Below are 18,741 nucleotides of genomic sequence, written 5' to 3'. Positions count from 1 at the left end.
CTCTGACAACTGTCACATCCCTTCACAAATTTCTTTGCATCCTGGAATATGGTAGGCCAATAATATCATGTTGAAAGCACTTTATGCCCAATCCTCTTGTTAGAAATGTGTCCTCCATAAGGTTCCTCGTGACAAGCTTTGAGGATTGTCCAAAATTTCATCCTCTCTCACAAAACCGTTGATCTAATGATTTGGCCCTATGTAATAGAGGTATCCTTTTACCCAAGAGAATCTTACACTCTGTTGAACAATCTTCCTCTTTTCTTTTGAGGACAAATATTGTGAAAATATCCCTGCAGTAAGGTAGTTAGTTATGTCTTCATACCACGGTGAGTGAGTTGAAATAGCAAAAATATATTCATCTGGAAAAGAATCCTCAACAGGCATGCAATCACTATTAACAATTAGCCTAGAAATAAAATCAGCCACTACATTATCATTTCTAGGTTTATCTAAGATTGTTATATCAAATTACTGTAACAACAACATACAATGTGTAACCCTACCATTAGTAATAGGTTTATTCATTAACAAACAAATGGCAGAGTGGTCAATGTGCACAAATATTTGATAACCTGTAATGTAGTGCCTGCACTACTGCAAGAAACTCTTTTTCTGTAACTGTATAATTTAACTCTGCTAGAGTCATATTGTTGTTGATGTGGTAGATGGTATATGGCTTCTTGTCTTCTAGTTGACCTAACATAGCTCCTATAGCAGTATCAGGTGCATCTGTTGCTATGTGAAACGACAGATGCTGGTTTGGTCCTCGCAAAATAGGGATTTTTGATACACACTGCTTTAACTCTACAAAGGCACGTTCATATTTCCCTATCCAAACAAATTCCACATCTTTAGTAAGAAAAGAAAATAACGGGGATTTAATTTTTGAAAAAATTTCTATAAACCTCCTGTAATACCCTGCATGTCCCGAAAAACTATGTACCTTCTTCTATGTTTTGGGAGCTGGAATTTTTAGAATTACTTCTATCTTAGCAGGGTCTACTTTTATTCCTGCAGAAAAAATATAATGCCCGATCGTAATTCCTTCATTCATCATCATGTGACATTTGTTGGTGCTTCAGAGATATTAGCTTGCTCACATTGCTCCAGCACTTTTTCGAGATTGGTTAATGTTGTTTCAGAAACGTCGCCATAAGGTGTAAAGTCATCCATGAATACTTTCAAAACAACCATGTAGAAAATCCACAAATATCCCCAATATTTCCCTCTGGAAGGTTACTGATGCATTACAGAGTCCAAAATGGAGAACTTTGTATGCGAAAGTCCCCCATGGGTAAGCAAAGATGGTTTTATCCTAATCCTCTGGGGCGATCTATATATGATTATAACCACTAAACCCATCTAGAAATGAACAAACAAAAATTATAGATAAGGTGTCAAGGACCTGATCTATAAATGGCAAAGGAAAATGGTCTTTTTGAGTGGCTTTGTTAAGTTCTGTGTAATCTACACAGACCCTCCACTTGCCATTATTTTTAGGAACAATTACAAGTGGAGGTACCCATTTTCTATCAAAGATGGGATAAATGAAGTTGCCATTTAGAAGCTTTTGCAATTCTTCGTTTACTACTTCTTTAAGTGTTGGGTTCATGCATCATTGTGGCTACCTAACTAGATTGTAGTCTCCTTTCAAGTAGATGTGGTGGGTACATAGGCTGGGGTGAATGCCTTTCATTTCCATGTAATCCCATGCAAATGCCTTTTTTTTTCTCTGTAACAACTGTAACAACATCTTGTTCTTTTCGGGAGTCAAATTAGGATTAATATTTAGATTTTTTCGTAACTCTATTTCAACTGAGCTTCTCTTGAGATTAGGGGCATTTTTCATATGTTCTAGACTCAAGTCTTCCATGGTATCTTCTACCCCTAAATCATCAGTAGAAGTAAAAGTAGGGGAATTAAAGATAAAGCCATTGATAATGTCATTCTGTGTTTCATTCTTAAAATACTGGGCTTTTCCAAGAGTGAGGAGTGGTTGGGAATGATCTAATTCAGGTTCAAATTCATCCCATAAGGGATTTTCCAATTCCGTACTTGGTTTTTAGGAGGATAGAGGTTGAGGCTCTTTGTGGATTTTCCATATGAAATTGCCATGAATCCTAACCTACAACCTATGAATTCATTTGCAGTGGCCAACCAAGGCCTTCCTAATATCAGGGGATGTCCCCCTAGATTTGATTTGGTTTGTAAAATAAGAAAGGCTGATGCAAAAAAAAAATTAGGGGCTAATATTCGCAAGTGGGCTAATTTTCCATGGTTTTTCCAAAAAAAGATTCATCAATTTCCCTTTTTTTCTAAAAATGATTCACCCAATTTTTACAATATAAAATTACTTTTGCTTAAAAATTTCCAAAATTATATAGAGACTATATATAATTCATTAGAAAATTGAAATTTTTTAAAAGTATATCAACAAACATTTTATAGTTTTCATATTACAGACTAGTGAAATTCGCCAAGGTTCCTAAACTTTATGATAAATTTCCATCCTTATAATTTTCCCTAGTCTAATGGGTACCTCCAAGAATCTATTATGATGGCTACGTCTGCTACCACTCCTTCAGGTTTAACACGTGACCTATCTGCTAGTTCTATCCCTGTAGGTGTTTGTCTCAACACGTGCAGTCCTAAATGTGTGAATATTTCCTTATTCATTACATTGATTATTGCCTGTAAATCAATTAATGTGTTTGGAATGGAATTTTCATCAATATAAATAGTGATTGGAGGATTCCCTGGGTCATTATATTTATCCAAAAGAGGTTGACTAGTCATTAGTTCTGACAATTTTCCCATCACATGGATGGTAAAAGGAACTTTGGGCTTCCTTCCAGGTTTCTTAACATATAGGTCTCTTGCTATTTTCGCATAGACAGGGACATCCATAATTCCTTGCAGCAAGGAAATCCTTATGTGCATATTCTTTAACTCCCTTTTTGGGTGTGGAGCCTGATTATCTTCTGTATTCAAAGGTTTCAGCTGGATGTATACCCCAGGAAGATTGTACACCCCTCCACGCAGGGGGGTGTGGGGGGACTTGTCCCCACCGCAGGGGCCCGAGGGGCCTAATCCCCCTCAGCTAGGGGGTCTGAGGGCCAACGGTCCCCTCGCAGGGTTTCAGGGGCATCGCCTTTGAAGCTAAAAACAGATGTAAAATTTCCTTGTAAAAGTATTGTAATTTCTATTCAATCTGGGCCATTCATTAGGTGGATGATCTGACGGTAGAAGTTATGTTTAATTAAGGGTTTTTTTCCCTAGAAGGAAACCCCTCGCTATATATGAGGGAATTGTATTGCGTCGATGAATATCTGTATTATAAGTGAGGAAGAGAGAGGAGAATGAGAGGCAAGAGGGAGTTACAGCAGATCTGTTGTAGGTTGTATCTCTTCAGTTTGCTGGATAATATAAAAGAAGGATTGGTTGTTTCTCTATGGACATAGCCTAAAATGGGTGAACCACGTATATATGTGTCTCTCTTGTTTTATACGTTTTCTGTGTTTATATTTCTGTAATATTTTATGTGTTCCATTGCTCTATAATATATAATTTTCTAACAACTGGTATCAAAGCCGAAGGTCTATTTGGCTGATAAACTCGCAGGAGAGAAGGGTTCCTGGTTCGAGTGGGAGAAATGGTGGAAGATGGTAGGTTTAGGGTCGAAAAATTCAACAGCCAAAACTACTAGTTGTGGAAGATACAGATGGAAGATTATCTGTATCAGAGTGACCTATACCTACCATTGAGCGGAAAGACAAAGAAGCCGACGAGTATGACAAACACAAAATGGAATATTCTCGATAGAAAGGCACTTGGAACAATACGGCTGTGCCTAGCGGCGCCAGTAGTGTTTAATATTTCAAAGGAAATGACAACAGAGGGTTTAATGTCAACATTGGCCAAACTATATGAAAAACCTTAGCCTCAAATAAGGTTTTTCTTATGAAGCGTTTATTTAATATGAAGATGTTAGTAGGTGGATCTGTTGCTGATCATTTAAATGATTTTAATACTGTTACAAGTCAGTTAATTTTTGTAGGGTTAAATTTTGATGATGAAGTTAGGGCTCTGTTATTTCTGTGCTCATTGCCAAAAAGTTGGGATGGTTTAGTTATGGCCATTAGTAACTCTGTCTCTAGATCTTGTACTTTAAAGTTTGATGATGTTCTCAGTGCAATCCTTAGCGAGGAAATGTGACAAAAAATCTCGAGTGAGACATCAGGTAATGCTTTGACCACGGATACTAGGGGAAGAAAAATGGAAAGAGGAAAGAGCCCATGATACCGTAGTAAGTCAAGAAAAGGAAAATCCAAGTCCAGATTGAGGATAGTGTGTTGGAAATGTGGGAAGAAAGGACACCTGAAGAAAGATTACAAGTCTTGGAAGGGAAAATAAGGAGATGCGCAACAAGAAACTAATCATGAAGCGAATGTAACAGGTGATGTGTTGCAAGATGCTTTGATTATTTCATTAGAAAATATTATTGATGCCTGGGTGGTAGATTAAGGGGCCTCATTCCATGCCACACCTGATAGGAAACATTTTTATGATTATGTTCAAGGAGATTTTGGATAGGTTTGACTGGGTGATGATAAACCCTATAAAATCATTGGAATGGGTAAAATTTTCATAAAACAGCAAAATGGAAATCAATGGCTATTGAAGGAGGTAAGGCATGTTCCAGATCTTAAGAAAAATCTGATTTCAACAGGGCAGTTGGGAGGTGAAGGTTGCGTAACTACTTTCATAGATAAAACCTGGAAGGTCACTAGAGGATCCTTGGTAATATCGAAAGGCGGAAAGGTTGGTACATTATATTTATGCAATGTTATTTCTAATTATGTTAATGCTTTAACCTCTACAGGAGAAGATACGACATTGTGGCATCATAGGCTCAAGCACATGAGTGAGAAGGGGATGAATATTCTTCACTCAAGAAATTTGTTGCTAGGTTTGAAGCATGTTGATTTAAAATTCTGTGACAATTTTGTTTATGGAAAACAGAAGAGAGTCTGATTCCTTAGAGTTGGGAAAGAAAAGAAGAGCGAAAAATTAGAGCTTGTGTATACAGATGTATGGGGACCTACTCAGGCATCATCTCTTGGTGGCTCTCGTTATTATGTTACTTTTATTGATGATGCAACCAGAAAAACATGGATTTATTGTCTTCGAAATAAATATGATGTATTTGATACTTTCAAGAAATTAAAAGCTTTGGTTGAAAATGAGACAGGAAAAAGGTTGAAGTTTCTTAGATTAGACAATGGAAGTGAATATTGCAGCAAAGAGTTTGATAGGTACTGTTCAGAGAATGGAATTCGGAGAGAGAAGACAGTTCCAGGAACACCACAAAAAAATGGTGTGTCAGAAAGGATGAATAGGACAATCATGGAGTGTGCAAGGTGCATAAGATTGCATGCAAGATTGCCTTTACAATTTTGGGTAGATGCTATAAGTACTAATGTTTATCTAATAAATAGAGGGCCTTCAAGTTCCTTGGATGGTGGTATTCTAGAGGAGGCATGGACAGGTAAAAAGTAAACTACTCTTTTTTAAAGACTTTTGGTTGTGAAGCCTTTGTCCACATTAATAAAGAAAATAGAACAAATCTTGAGGCAAAATCAAAGAAATGTACCTTTATTGGATATGGTGTTAATGATTTTGGTTGTCACTTTTATGATTATGAAAAACACAAAATCATTAGGAGCAGAGATGTCATATTCAATGAAAAGGTTTTGTATAAGGATCAGCTGCAGGAAAAGAAACAGGAAAAAGAAAACAGAGAATACACAGTGCTTGACGAGATCACAAAAAAAGTGATGGTGCCTAAAAATCATAATGATCAATAGCCAGAATAACAACCACAACAGCAACAGGCACCTCAAACACCTGAAAGTGGTGTTAGAAGATCTACCAGGATAAGTAGACCCCCTGAACGATACTCTCCTTCATTATATTATGTATTTTTGACTGATTCTGGTGAACTAGAATGTTATGAAGAAGCAATGCAGGTAGAAACCAGGAAGAAGTGGGAACAAGCCATGAAAGAAGAGATGGACACCTTAGCACATAACCAGACTTGGGACTTAGTCAGGTTGCCTGCAGGTAAAACAACATTATAGAATAAATGGGTTTACAAGTTGAAGGAAGAAGATGGAGGTAGAAAAAGGCACAAAACTAGACTTATGGTGAAAGGGTTTGCACAGAAGATGGGTATTGATTTTGATGAAAATTTTCTCCTGTTGTCCAAATGACTTCAATCAAAACTATTTTAAGTCTAGTAGCAGTTGAATATTTGCATCTTGAGCAGTTAGATGCAAAGACAGCCTTTCTCCATGGGGATTTAGAGGAAGAGATATATATGCAGCAGCGATAACGATATGAGGTAAATGAGAAGGAGAAACTAGTGTGCAGGCTGAAGAAGAGCTTGTATGGCTTAAAACAGGCTCCAAGGTAGTGGTATCTAAAATTTAACAAGTTTATATCTGAACAAGGTTATTACTAGATGTCACTCTGATCATTGTGTTTATCTGAAAAAGCAAAATCATGGTAGCTATATTATATTGTTATTGTATGTAGATGACATGCTTGTTGCAGGGTCTAACATGCAGGAAATAAATGCGCTCAAAATAAAATTGGCAAATTCATTTGCAATGAAGGATTTGGGAGCTGCAAAACAAATCCTTGGTATGAGAATAACTAGAGATAGAAAAAATCACAAATTAACATTGACTCAGAATGAGTACATACAAAAGGTGTTGAAAAGATTTAATATGCACAATGCAAAAGCAGTTAGTACACCTTTTGCTAGCCATTTCAAACTTAGTAAGGAGATGTTCCCAATGACCCAAGAAGACATGGATTATATGTCTAAATTTCCATATGCATCAGTAGTTGGAAGCTTAATACATACAATGGTCTACACAAGGCCTGATATTGCACATGCAGTGGGAGTTGTAAGTAGGTACATGAAAAATCCAGGAAAAGAACATTGGATGGTGGTGAAGTGGATTTTTAGGTATTTGAGAGGTACCACAAATCAAGCATTATACGTTGGTGGTTCAAACATTTCACTAGAGGGATATGTTGATGCAGATATGGTGGGTGATAGAGATAACAACAGGAGAAAAATAGGGTATGTGTTTACTGTAGGTGGAACAGTTCTTAGTTGGGCCTCAAAACTGCAAAGTGATTTTGCACTCTCAACAACAGAAGAGTATGTTGCTACTACAGAGGCTAGTAAAGAAATGATTTGGTTACAAAGGTTTATGGATGAATTGGGTAAGAAGCAGGAGTTGGGCAGGTTATACAGTGAAAGTGAGAGTGCCATACATCTTGCAAAGAACTCTGCATTTCATTCCAAGACTAAGCATATACATCTCAAGTACCATTTCATGTGGTCATCATTGGAAGATGGACATTTGAAGCTGGAAAAGATACACACTAGCCATAATCCTGCAGATATGTTAACAAAAGTTGTAACTAGGGAGAAACTGAGAATCTGCTCAGTTTCAATTGGTCTTCAAGTATGATGAAGAAGATGAGAAACAGCCAGGTCCAAAGCGGAGTCATTTTCTAGCAAATGAAGCAGTGGTGGAGTTTCTATAATCAGTCTCCAAGTGGGAGATTGTTGGGTGTGGAGCCTGATTATCTTCTGTATTCAAAGGTTTCAGCGAGATGTATACCCCAGGAAGATTGTACACCCCTCCACGTGGGGAGGTGAGGGGGGGACTTTTCCCCCCCACGAGTGTCCAAGGGGCTAATCCCCCTCGGCTGGGGGGTCCGAGGGCCAACTGTCCCTCGGTGGGGGTTCGGGGTAGCGCCCCCAAAGCTAAAAACATATGTAAATTTTCCTTGTAAAAGTATTGTAATTTCTAGTCAATCTGGGCCATTCATTAGGAGGATGATCTGATGGTAGAAGTTATGTTTAATTTAGGGTTTTTTTCCCTAGAAGGAAACCCCTCGCTATATATGAGGGAATTGTATTGTGTCGATGGATATCTGTATTATGAGTGAGGAAGAGAGAGGAGATTGAGAGGGAAGAGGGAGTTATAGCGAATATGTTGTAGGTTGTATCTCTTCAGTTTGTTGGATAATATAAAATAAGGACTGGTTGTTTCTTCGTGGATGTAGCCCAAACTAGGTGAACCACATATATCTGTGTCTCTCTTGTTTTATGCATTTTCTGTGTTTATATTTCTGCAATATTTTATGTGTTCCATTTCTCTGTAATATATAATTTTCTAACAACTGGTATCAAATCAGAATGTCTATTTGGCTGATAAACTCACAGGAGAGAAGGGTTCCTGGTTCAAGTGGGAGCAATGGTGGAAGATGGAAATCAAATTTAGGTTGTGGAATTATCCTAGTTTTAATTAATCTTTGTAGATATGGAGGGTCCTTAGTCACTATAGCAGTTGGATTGGTTTTTGGATGTGTCAGCATTATTTGAATCAGTTGTTACAGATGTAGAAGTTTCGTCAAAATCCACAGGATCATCCCCAGGTGATTCACATTACTCTTTAGTAATGATAGGGGAGGTTTTTGAGTTTATTTCTTTTCCAGATCGAAGGTGGACTTCATTGCATTCAACAGGGGTAATGCAATAACTCTGGAAAGAAATGGGGGCTTCCATATTATGAGATGCCTTATTATTTGGGTTAGGGTTAGATTACATAGATAATTAGGGATGTATGGGAGGAGTGGTAGCAGATGATGAGAAAGGTGGAAGTTGCAATTATTGTTGCACTGGTAACAAAGGAGGCACTGGGCCTAAAGAGTTTCCCCTACAATTGTGAGGCCAAGAGTATGACTAAGATGGAGGATACTGAAAAGATGGAGAAGGAGACCATTGGTTTCATGTTGAAAGAAATTGAGCTAGAGGGGGAGTGGGATACTACCATGGAAATTGTTTAGTATTAAATACATTTTTCCACGGATTGAAAGAAAAATCTTGAAACATACCTAATGGTCATGGTTGCCAAGGATTCCTAGGCCTAATAAAGTAAGAAGACTGAGCCTCCTCACCTGATTCCTTGTGTGATGCCTTCAGTCTTGGGAGCTCTAAACAGTAGCTTGTAGAATTCTCCAGGTCACAAATATTTCACAAGCTAATGTTGTTGAATCTGCATTCCTTCAGGGAATGTTTCTCTTTACATTTTAGGTAGAACATGACCAAGGCCTTATCAACTTCCTCCTGTTTCTTTTTCACTTGTGCTGTCGTCAATTGAGCAGATAAGGTGCCATGCTTTCCCTCGTGACAATCCTCGCGAACACCTTAAGAAAAATTTGTATTATATCATCATATGGCTCTTGAGATATATCTCATTTTCCTAACAAGTTCAACATGGGAAGTCATCTCTCATACCTCAAATCAGTATTATTTTCAAAATATCTAGATCCAAATCGTTATGTTTAGACCTTTGTAGATTATATTGGAACTGTTCCATGTAATATTCCAAGCTCTCTTCTTCCTTATATGTCATTCTGAATATATCCTTCCTTAAATCTTTGGTTCAGCAATAGTCCCAGTATTTTTCGAGAAATGTAGTCTTCATATATCCCCATGTGCGAACAGTGGCAAAACCTCTTACCATAAACCATCTTAATGATGTTCCTTTCAGAGAGGCAATAAATAGTTTTAACTTCTAAGCATCTGAAGTGTAGTCAGAACTCTTGCAAGAAAAATCAAACACAAATAGAAAAGTATCAGGATTTTCTACAGTCAATCCCTGAAAATATGGAATGGTTGATAGAGGGATATTTTTCATGGGGGCTTCTCCCCTTATATCACTTATTGGAAATTAAAAAGTGGTAATAGTGGCATTTGTCCCGTTATTGTTATTGTTATCCCCCATTGGAGATTATCCTGATTCTTGTTCTGGTGAGTATCCTTCTAAAGATTGTTCAGACGAATGTTCTGTAGATAGGGATTCTTGTGATAATTTCTCAGATTATTCTGGGGTTGGTTGTTTTACTGCACTGCCTGATTCTAGGCATTGTAAAGTGAAAGAATGTTCTTCTCATCCTGGTCCATGATATCTCCCTCTATTTTCCCCTTGTCCTTCTAATCCAAAATCTTCAACACTAGTTTCTCCTTGTTGTTCCTAAGCCGAGTTTACATATTTTGGAATTTGTAAGCTAGTATGAGGAAAATGGAGTCCTAAAATAGAGGAACTAGATACTCTTGATTTTAATATAGAAGCATCAGATTTCTGTGGGCCTATTTTTCTCACGTCCCTATGTGGTGTTGACTTCTTTCTTTCTACTTTTGAGATAAATTCTTGGATAAATGTTACTCTCCCTTTATCAATATTTTTCTTGTTATTTTTTCGACCACTTTTTCCTATAGGTTTATTAGGGTTCCTACTTTTTGCTTCTTCTTCACTCATACATTCTACACATGGACCTAATGTGTAATTATTTTCACACCCTAAGTGTTGTAATTATTACAGTGGTGAGCCCACTCAGGTATGTTAGAGTAATGCACAGGTTCTTACCTCTCATCTTACCGCCCAACATCTATAAAATTAGAGACACTCTATCAAAAGGAAATTCAAAAGAAAGCATTTGTTGACTGTATTGTTGAGAGGCTTCCCGACAACAAAGTCAAAATTTTTATGATGTTTTATCACTCCTAAAGTAAGTAAACCACAATCATTAATTGTCAACCAGGGTAGGTATTTTTATTTCAAAGGTGTATGCACTATTGGTGATGATACATGTAACGTCCACGTAAAACATAAAATATGTCGTTGAACACACTTGCAAAAATTAAAGCACTCTTGTAGAATGGAAATACACGCTTACAAGAATTAAAAGGCAAACTACAAGAATGAAACATGCTTGACAAGAAAATAATCCACACTTCATAAAAAAATCATAATAAATATAGGTGTGCCATACACTATCAGCTAAAGATATAACAACAATTGAATAGCATAGAATTGATTAACTTGTATAACAGCACACGATAAATATAAAAGCATAAGTATACCTATGCCACAATGAAATGTATGGAACAATAATAATAAATTCATACTAACACATAAAAAAAATTATCCTATTAACACTGCGATCCCTGCTAAAGAGGAGGGCCCTTCCTCCCTAGCAAGGTGCATGAGTAAAATGAAAACTATTTAAGAATTCAACACGGAATTTGCAGTAACATCACCAGATATATGCTTGTATTAAAATAGTGGAAAAGTACAAGATCAAAATGTCGGTATTATTTATGTTCCATCGTCCCCTTCTCATGAGACTATGCTATTTTATAAAGTATTTACAAAGCCCCAAAATTATGGAAATGAATTAGTCATGAGAATCTTGCAATTCTCATGTTGATTAAGCTAACATAAATAATAAAAAGATAGAAATTGTTACAAACTTCTTTTAATAAAGATTTGTTATGGTTTCACCACTCTTGTTTAGAAGCATAATAACTGCTCGAATCTTCTTAACTGCCCACATGGAATTACCTCATGCAGCCCTTGAAAACTATATTTGAAAATGGTGGCTATAGTCTTAACAACTCATAGTGTAACAACAACTTCATGGTGTAACAGTAGCTTCATGGTGTAACAGTAGGAAATGGAAAACTAAGGGTGTAACAGTAGGTAACAACAACAGTTGTTCACCCATGGCTATCAATAATTATGGTAACACCTGAAAGAAGAACATTGAAATTAACTCTTCCATAGATACCCTGGTTAGTCATCCCAAAGAAAGCATTGTTTGTTTCAATACTTAGCAGAAAATAACATAATAATAAGTCAAAGAAAAAGGTTGCTTATTTATCAAAGGGAGTGACATTGTACTGGGGAAATTGTAGGTTCTATGAGGGAAAATGACCAAAAATGGGGAAAGGGATGCTTGAAATATCCTCAAATATTGCGCCCAACACAAAGTTTGGCATGTTGAATGCATGTTTCTCGACAATATTGAGGTAATTCACCTCTATGATCAATAAAGTTCATTATATTTTGAGAAATATTATCACACAATCAACATTAAAAATGGTTGATTTTACAAATGCTAAATATTGACATTGTACAATTATATTCCCCACCAACTGCAAGTTATTCAAAGATAAGGTTCTTCTGAGCGATAATTTCTTTTCTTGTACTTGTGAAGAGGTAAGGCAGTTGTTGAAAATGTTGGGTGTTGAGTACATATCATATCATTCATGCCTAAATGATTGTATTCTATATAGAGGAGAATATGTAGACAATAAGATATGTTCGAAATGTGGGCATGACAAATACCATAATTCAAAATAAATGGGAAAATCACACGGTCCTCCTCATAAGATATTGAGGCACATGCCTATAATCCCAAGGATTCAAGGGTTGTTTCATTGCAAAGAATAGCTATGTTGCAGTGATGGCATACCTCACACAGAAGTGGGTTAGGAGTTATGTGAATCCCAACATATTCAATAGCCATGAAGCATATAGAGGACACGTGTCTTGAAAAATTCAAGGATGAAGTACAAAGTCTATGACTTAGCATGGTCATTGATGGTTTCAACCCATATTCCCTCCAAAGTACCAGTTACTCTATTTTGCATGTAGTAGCGATCAATAAAAATACCCCCCAATGGTTTTATGTGAAGAATGAACATCTTATGTTAGCTCTCATAAACCCTGGTAGAAGACAAGTGAAGAATATGGATGTCTACTTACAACCATTGGTATATGAATTGAACTAAATATGGGAAGAAATACATGTGTATGATGTATCAAGAGCCATTGTAATAGAGAGGAGTTTTACATTGTATGGAATATGTCCTTACACCATACATGATTATCCAGGCTTAGGATTTTTCTCTGGTAAATTACATTTTTTTAATTTGTTTGTATATGTAACAATATTGTTTCACATATTAATTCAATTCATTGCAATTTCTTTGATCTTCATGGTTGCTAACATGTCAATCTATATATAATAATTCTAAAGGTCTTGTAACAAAAGGGTTTCATGGATGTAATTGTTTTGGATCTTCTCTTAAGGCTAGATGGTCTGACGACCTACTAAAGCCAATGTATAACTCCTCCAGGGTATTCCTCCTAGAAGAACACCATGATAAAAGAGAAACATCTGCTTTTAATGATAAACCATAGAGAACCCAAAGCCCTGCAATAATGACACCAACTGAATGACTTAGAGCATATGAGAGAGAGAAGGAGGAGCATTTTGCATAAATTTTCAATTCAAATGGGGAGACTATGTTTGATGATCCAAAATTCTTCAACACCTATGTTGAGAAATTTCCCATTGGTGTGAAAGGGAAATATATCTTTTATGAGCTCACATACTAGGAAAATATTAAGATTTCCCACTTACTATATACCATCCATATATTTAAAAATGTTTCATCTTCTCTATGGAGGCACATATCATCAAAATAAAATGACACATTGTTATTATAATAGATCTTATTTCTTCAAAAACTAAAAAGAAACATTGGCCAAGACAAGAAACTAGAGGAGAGGATGGTCTCTCTTTGTCTTTCAAAGAAGGTGATGCCCCATGGATTTTAAAGAAACATGATATTTCTTTGGAAAATAAAGTTATAATGAGTGTGAGGGTGTCATTATTATGGGTCTTTACTACGACTTTGTGTTTATCGTGGTTGAAATCGAATGACCATTTGAACCTTCTAAGAGTACATATGTCAAAAACATGATTTTATTGTTTTTTTTTAACTTTTATGTAATGGGATATTTTATAATTAATTTTTGTATAATGTAATATTTACTGTGCAGTGCCATTATCCTCTTCTCATGTGTGGGTGTGTGAATCATGACTTCCCCTAATACTTATGACGTGTCATATCTAAATTATCTGCATTTGTACGTTGGATCACATGAAAGGAGATTCATATGGCTAGCATTCCATGGTGGCATCAAAAGATAGTCAAGATTGTTCGTATGCTTGAGAAGGAACTATTTATGAGTTTCATGGACTTGCAAGTAGGTGAGGTTGAATTAGTTGGGGTGGTTTCTTGTCATTAGATGTTCTTCTTAGAGCGGTACATGAAGAAATTGAAATTTTTTATTCGACAAATGGAAAAATATCAGGGGTTTATGGCAAAGGATTATATATCGTATGAGTCTTTCTATTATTCTAGTGAGGAAATCAAGAGAAAATCAACAACACACCAGGTGCATCTATTTGGGATGATGAAAGGGATGACTACAAAATATAAGGGAAGCTTCTCGAAATGAATGGAAAGAGGCACATGATAAAGTGTAAGTGGCTTATCATTTGTCAAATTTATACATAGTAAATATTCACATTGAACTTCATATTAATCCATATTTTGGTCTCATAAATCCTATATATCTTGGTCTGATTTCATCAGTGAATTCAAAAATTGAAGCCATTAAAAAATTCATTCTTTACAATCTGGAAGCAATACAACCGTGGGTCACACTATATGAGGAGAAGAGGAGGAAATGGGACTGTGATGGGAAAGAAATTAAATGGTTGAACGGTAGAAGTGTGCCTTATCCTAATTTAAAAGAAATATGCCAATGACATGCCCTAACAGTTGGGTTGTTAATCAAGTCAGGGAGAAATACATTTCTTTTGGTCATTACCAGCATGTTGAAGAGGATGCACTAAACATAAGGATTTGGTGTAATAACTAGGTAATAATCTATTTTTGTTCATTTTTAACTTCATACTACACCTTTGAATTGTAACATTTATATATTTTTTATATTTTTAACTATGTTTGGGTTATTAGACAGATGACATTGTGATTTTTTCACTTTTTCATAGGTGCATTTGTTCCCATCTATGTGGTCATATGGACATCATTTTCACACAAAGGATGTTGATGATGGATGCATGACACCAGCCAGTGGAATGGAAGTCGAGCTTGACCCATCTAGTCATGCTAGCCACCACGATCAAAACCTATTGTAGTGGATGTTATGTTATGCTGGAAAGATAAAAGAGATCATTCAAGTGGACTTCCCTTTGTTCCAATGTGTTAATTTTAGGTGCAAGTGGTGGGAAACCTTTGATCAAAATAATGTAAAGGAAGATCGCAATAGTGGGTTGATATCTATTAACTCTAGAAATATGTGGCATGAAGCTAAGGAGTCTTATGTTTTACCAAAACACTAGAACCAGGTGTTTTTCCCCAGACGTGTTGGATAGGGATTGGTGGTTCATATTAAGACATGAACCTAGATCAAAACATACTTTTGACAACAACAATGTTATCATGCCAAGTGAGGAAGATACTCAGGGTGATGAAAACAGAGAGTGATACGTACTTGTGTTATTGCATCATTTATAATATTATTGTATGTTTTTGTTTTCTTTATTTCACTAATTATATTATTTTTTATTCGTCTTGTTGGAATTCTATATAATTGGTAAGATTCACAAATGCTTTTACACATTTTTTTTGCAGTGGAAATTTTTTTACACTTAAAACTAATTATTTTCAATTGTGTACAATATCAATGATAATAAGGATTCAAGGTCACAATCCTTCTCAAATAGGAAAATGAGAAGAATATAACCAAAATGAGAAAATAGTGAATTTAGAAACAACATTAAAGATTTATTCTTGGTTTAGATACTTATTGGTTTATTAATAAATTTACATGTTTTTCTTCTTGTTTACTTCAATCAATATAAATCATGTAGTGATAACTCTATAAGTACTTTAACAATGAAAAAATTGTGTATTAATATGTAAGATTAAATTCTTAACATGAGAGGTAAAGCTATGTTTACTATATTTAACTTATAGTTCTTGCAACATTATGTAAACTAGCAGGAGGTCTTATGCATATATAAAATGTTGATTACATCTTTTTATGGCTCATAAGAGAAACAAATGGGATTACATGGATTTATGAGAGGTTTTAAGTTTTCATTCATAAATAATGGAATAGTTTTGACTTTTCCTTTTAATGGTAATTATAAATAAAAGTTGAATTAATAAATATTTATAGCTAAGTATTAAGTGATAAATAATGTGATGGTGATTAAGAGGCATTTGTTTGATTTTATAGGTTTGGTGATGCATTTTTCTTTCCTATTTAGATTATGTAAAGTAAATATTTGATTTTATGTATTTATGAGTAAATTATTTCAAGCAGACATGTATTTATCATTGTGAACATGATGTAATATTAGCTAGGAGAAATGTGAAAACATGAGTTTTAGTGACTATCTCATGATAAATATGTAGAAAAAATAATATTTCTTGAGTTGTACATTAAGAACTAATCAAATATATTATTTGTGAAAATTTTAAATCTAATAGAGTTTGATTTTTGTATTATTTAGATCATAATTATTATTTAAAAAAAAAAAGTAAACTAGTACAATAGAAAATAAAGAAAGTTTCAACCATGCTAAACTTTGTAATTTATAAAAATATATTTGTATATTTTTTAAAGTAATTCATTTTGCATGAAATTTCATATATAAAATTTTTATTTAAGTTCACTGATACATAATCTATAATAAATATTATTTCATAAAAATAAACATCATGACGATAACCATCTAACAAACATAAACACCATCTAAGATACACATTCAAATTCACTACCATCATCTAATTATTCACTCCTCTAGCACATATAAACGTCATTAGCTAGCACACAAATCTAATAATCTAACAAGGCATCATCATCTTGATCAATCTATTAACAAAAAACAAGGATTGTAATATAACATCGTCACCACACACATCTTCAAATTAATATACATATCATGTCGAATAAATGTTATCACATACACATCTATCTGCAAGCACATTAAATTAATATATCTAACATGACCCAACATTATACACATCAACACCAGCATATAAATTAAATACATAAACATGAAAAAAATGCATCGCATATATATATATATATATATATATATATATATATATATATATATATCTATGTATATATATATATATATCTATGTATATATATATATATATATATCTATGTATATATATATATATATCTATGTATATATATATATATATATCTATGTATATATATATATATATATCTATGTATATATATATATATATATATATATGTATATATATATATATATATATATGTATATATATATATATATATATATATATATATGTATATATATATATATATATATGTAACATTATACACATCAACACCAGCATATAAATTAAATACATAAACATGAAAAAAATGCATCGCATATATATATATATATATATATATATATATCTATGTATATATATATATATATATCTATGTATATATATATATATATATCTATGTATATATATATATATATATCTATGTATATATATATATATATATCTATGTATATATATATATATATATATCTATGTATATATATATATATATATATATATATATATATATATATATATATATGTATATATATATATATATGTATATATATATATATGTATATATATATATATATATATATATATATATATATATATATATATATATATATATATATATATATATATATATATATATATATATATATATATATATATATATATATATATATATATATATATATATATATATATATACAAGTCAAATAATTGCTATCAAATATCTAATACAACAGACATAGTAGTCACATCCTGGTCTGTAGCAGAAGACGATCGAAGTTCAACTACTGCCTCAATTGTCGAACTCTGAGGTGGAGGAGGAGGTGACTGGTATTCTCTCACAGGAGAAACATGAGGCACATCCTCTAGCTTTGGCATGTGATCATCAGGTGAATGATAACGAGGTGTACTACCAGAAGGATCACCAATACCCTAATCATGATCCGATGGGGTAGTACTACCAAAAACATGATCATCTCCCTCATCATCATGATCCAACGAGGTAGCACTGCATGAAGGCTCATCTAAATTATCTAGCATTGGATGCCTTGCATCCCTCCTTGTTGTTAGTATCCTACTAGCTCTGAATACATGACACATAAGAGTCATCATCTCGCACAGACAGTCCCTCAAGAAATCCACAAACCTAGGATTTGTGCTAATGAATTGAGCCCTTGTAGGGAAGAATCCCTCATATATCTAGGCCCCCTTGAGGATGTGCCTCACCATCTTAGGCCTCACCAATATCCTCATCTTCTCCCTCTAATGGGGCAGGAGGCCTGTCCGTAAGGAATGTGCCGGTCTCTACAAAATATATAGTACACAACAATAACTAGATAATTTCATTAAGAAATTTATTAAAAACAAGTTAAAGAATGTGCTAGAATAAATTTTATTGTAATGTATTAAGACAATAAAATGAAACTAGATTAATTTAAAGAAAATAATAATATTACCTCTATCATTTGCATGTTCATCTTGTGTGAAGTGGATGTTGGGATACTGTCTCTAATGAGTACTCACGTACATAAACAATAAGAAGATAAACACGTGGTCATCCTCATGACCTAGTAGCACCTATACATGGGTGAAAATCCCATCAATATACTTGTTAGGCCCTCTTCAGCATCATTTCACCCCACATGTGCATCTGCACCTCAGTCATCGGCCTAGGAGGGTGACGGTCAAATGTAGGCCTCGTCTCTGGAAATCTCTCAAAAAATAAAAATAAAATATCTAAAGAAAAAGGGAATCATGTCCTCCCATGTATCATTGCACGACATTTATCTAAAGCCATACATGTCTCAAAAAAATGACAGACC

This window comes from Pinus tabuliformis, chromosome 9, assembly GCF_031772625.1.
Source record: "Pinus tabuliformis cultivar Carrire ecotype Pingquan chromosome 9, CPIR1, whole genome shotgun sequence".
Classification (NCBI taxonomy): domain Eukaryota; kingdom Viridiplantae; phylum Streptophyta; class Pinopsida; order Pinales; family Pinaceae; genus Pinus; species Pinus tabuliformis.
This window is presented reverse-complemented; position numbering follows the sequence as displayed.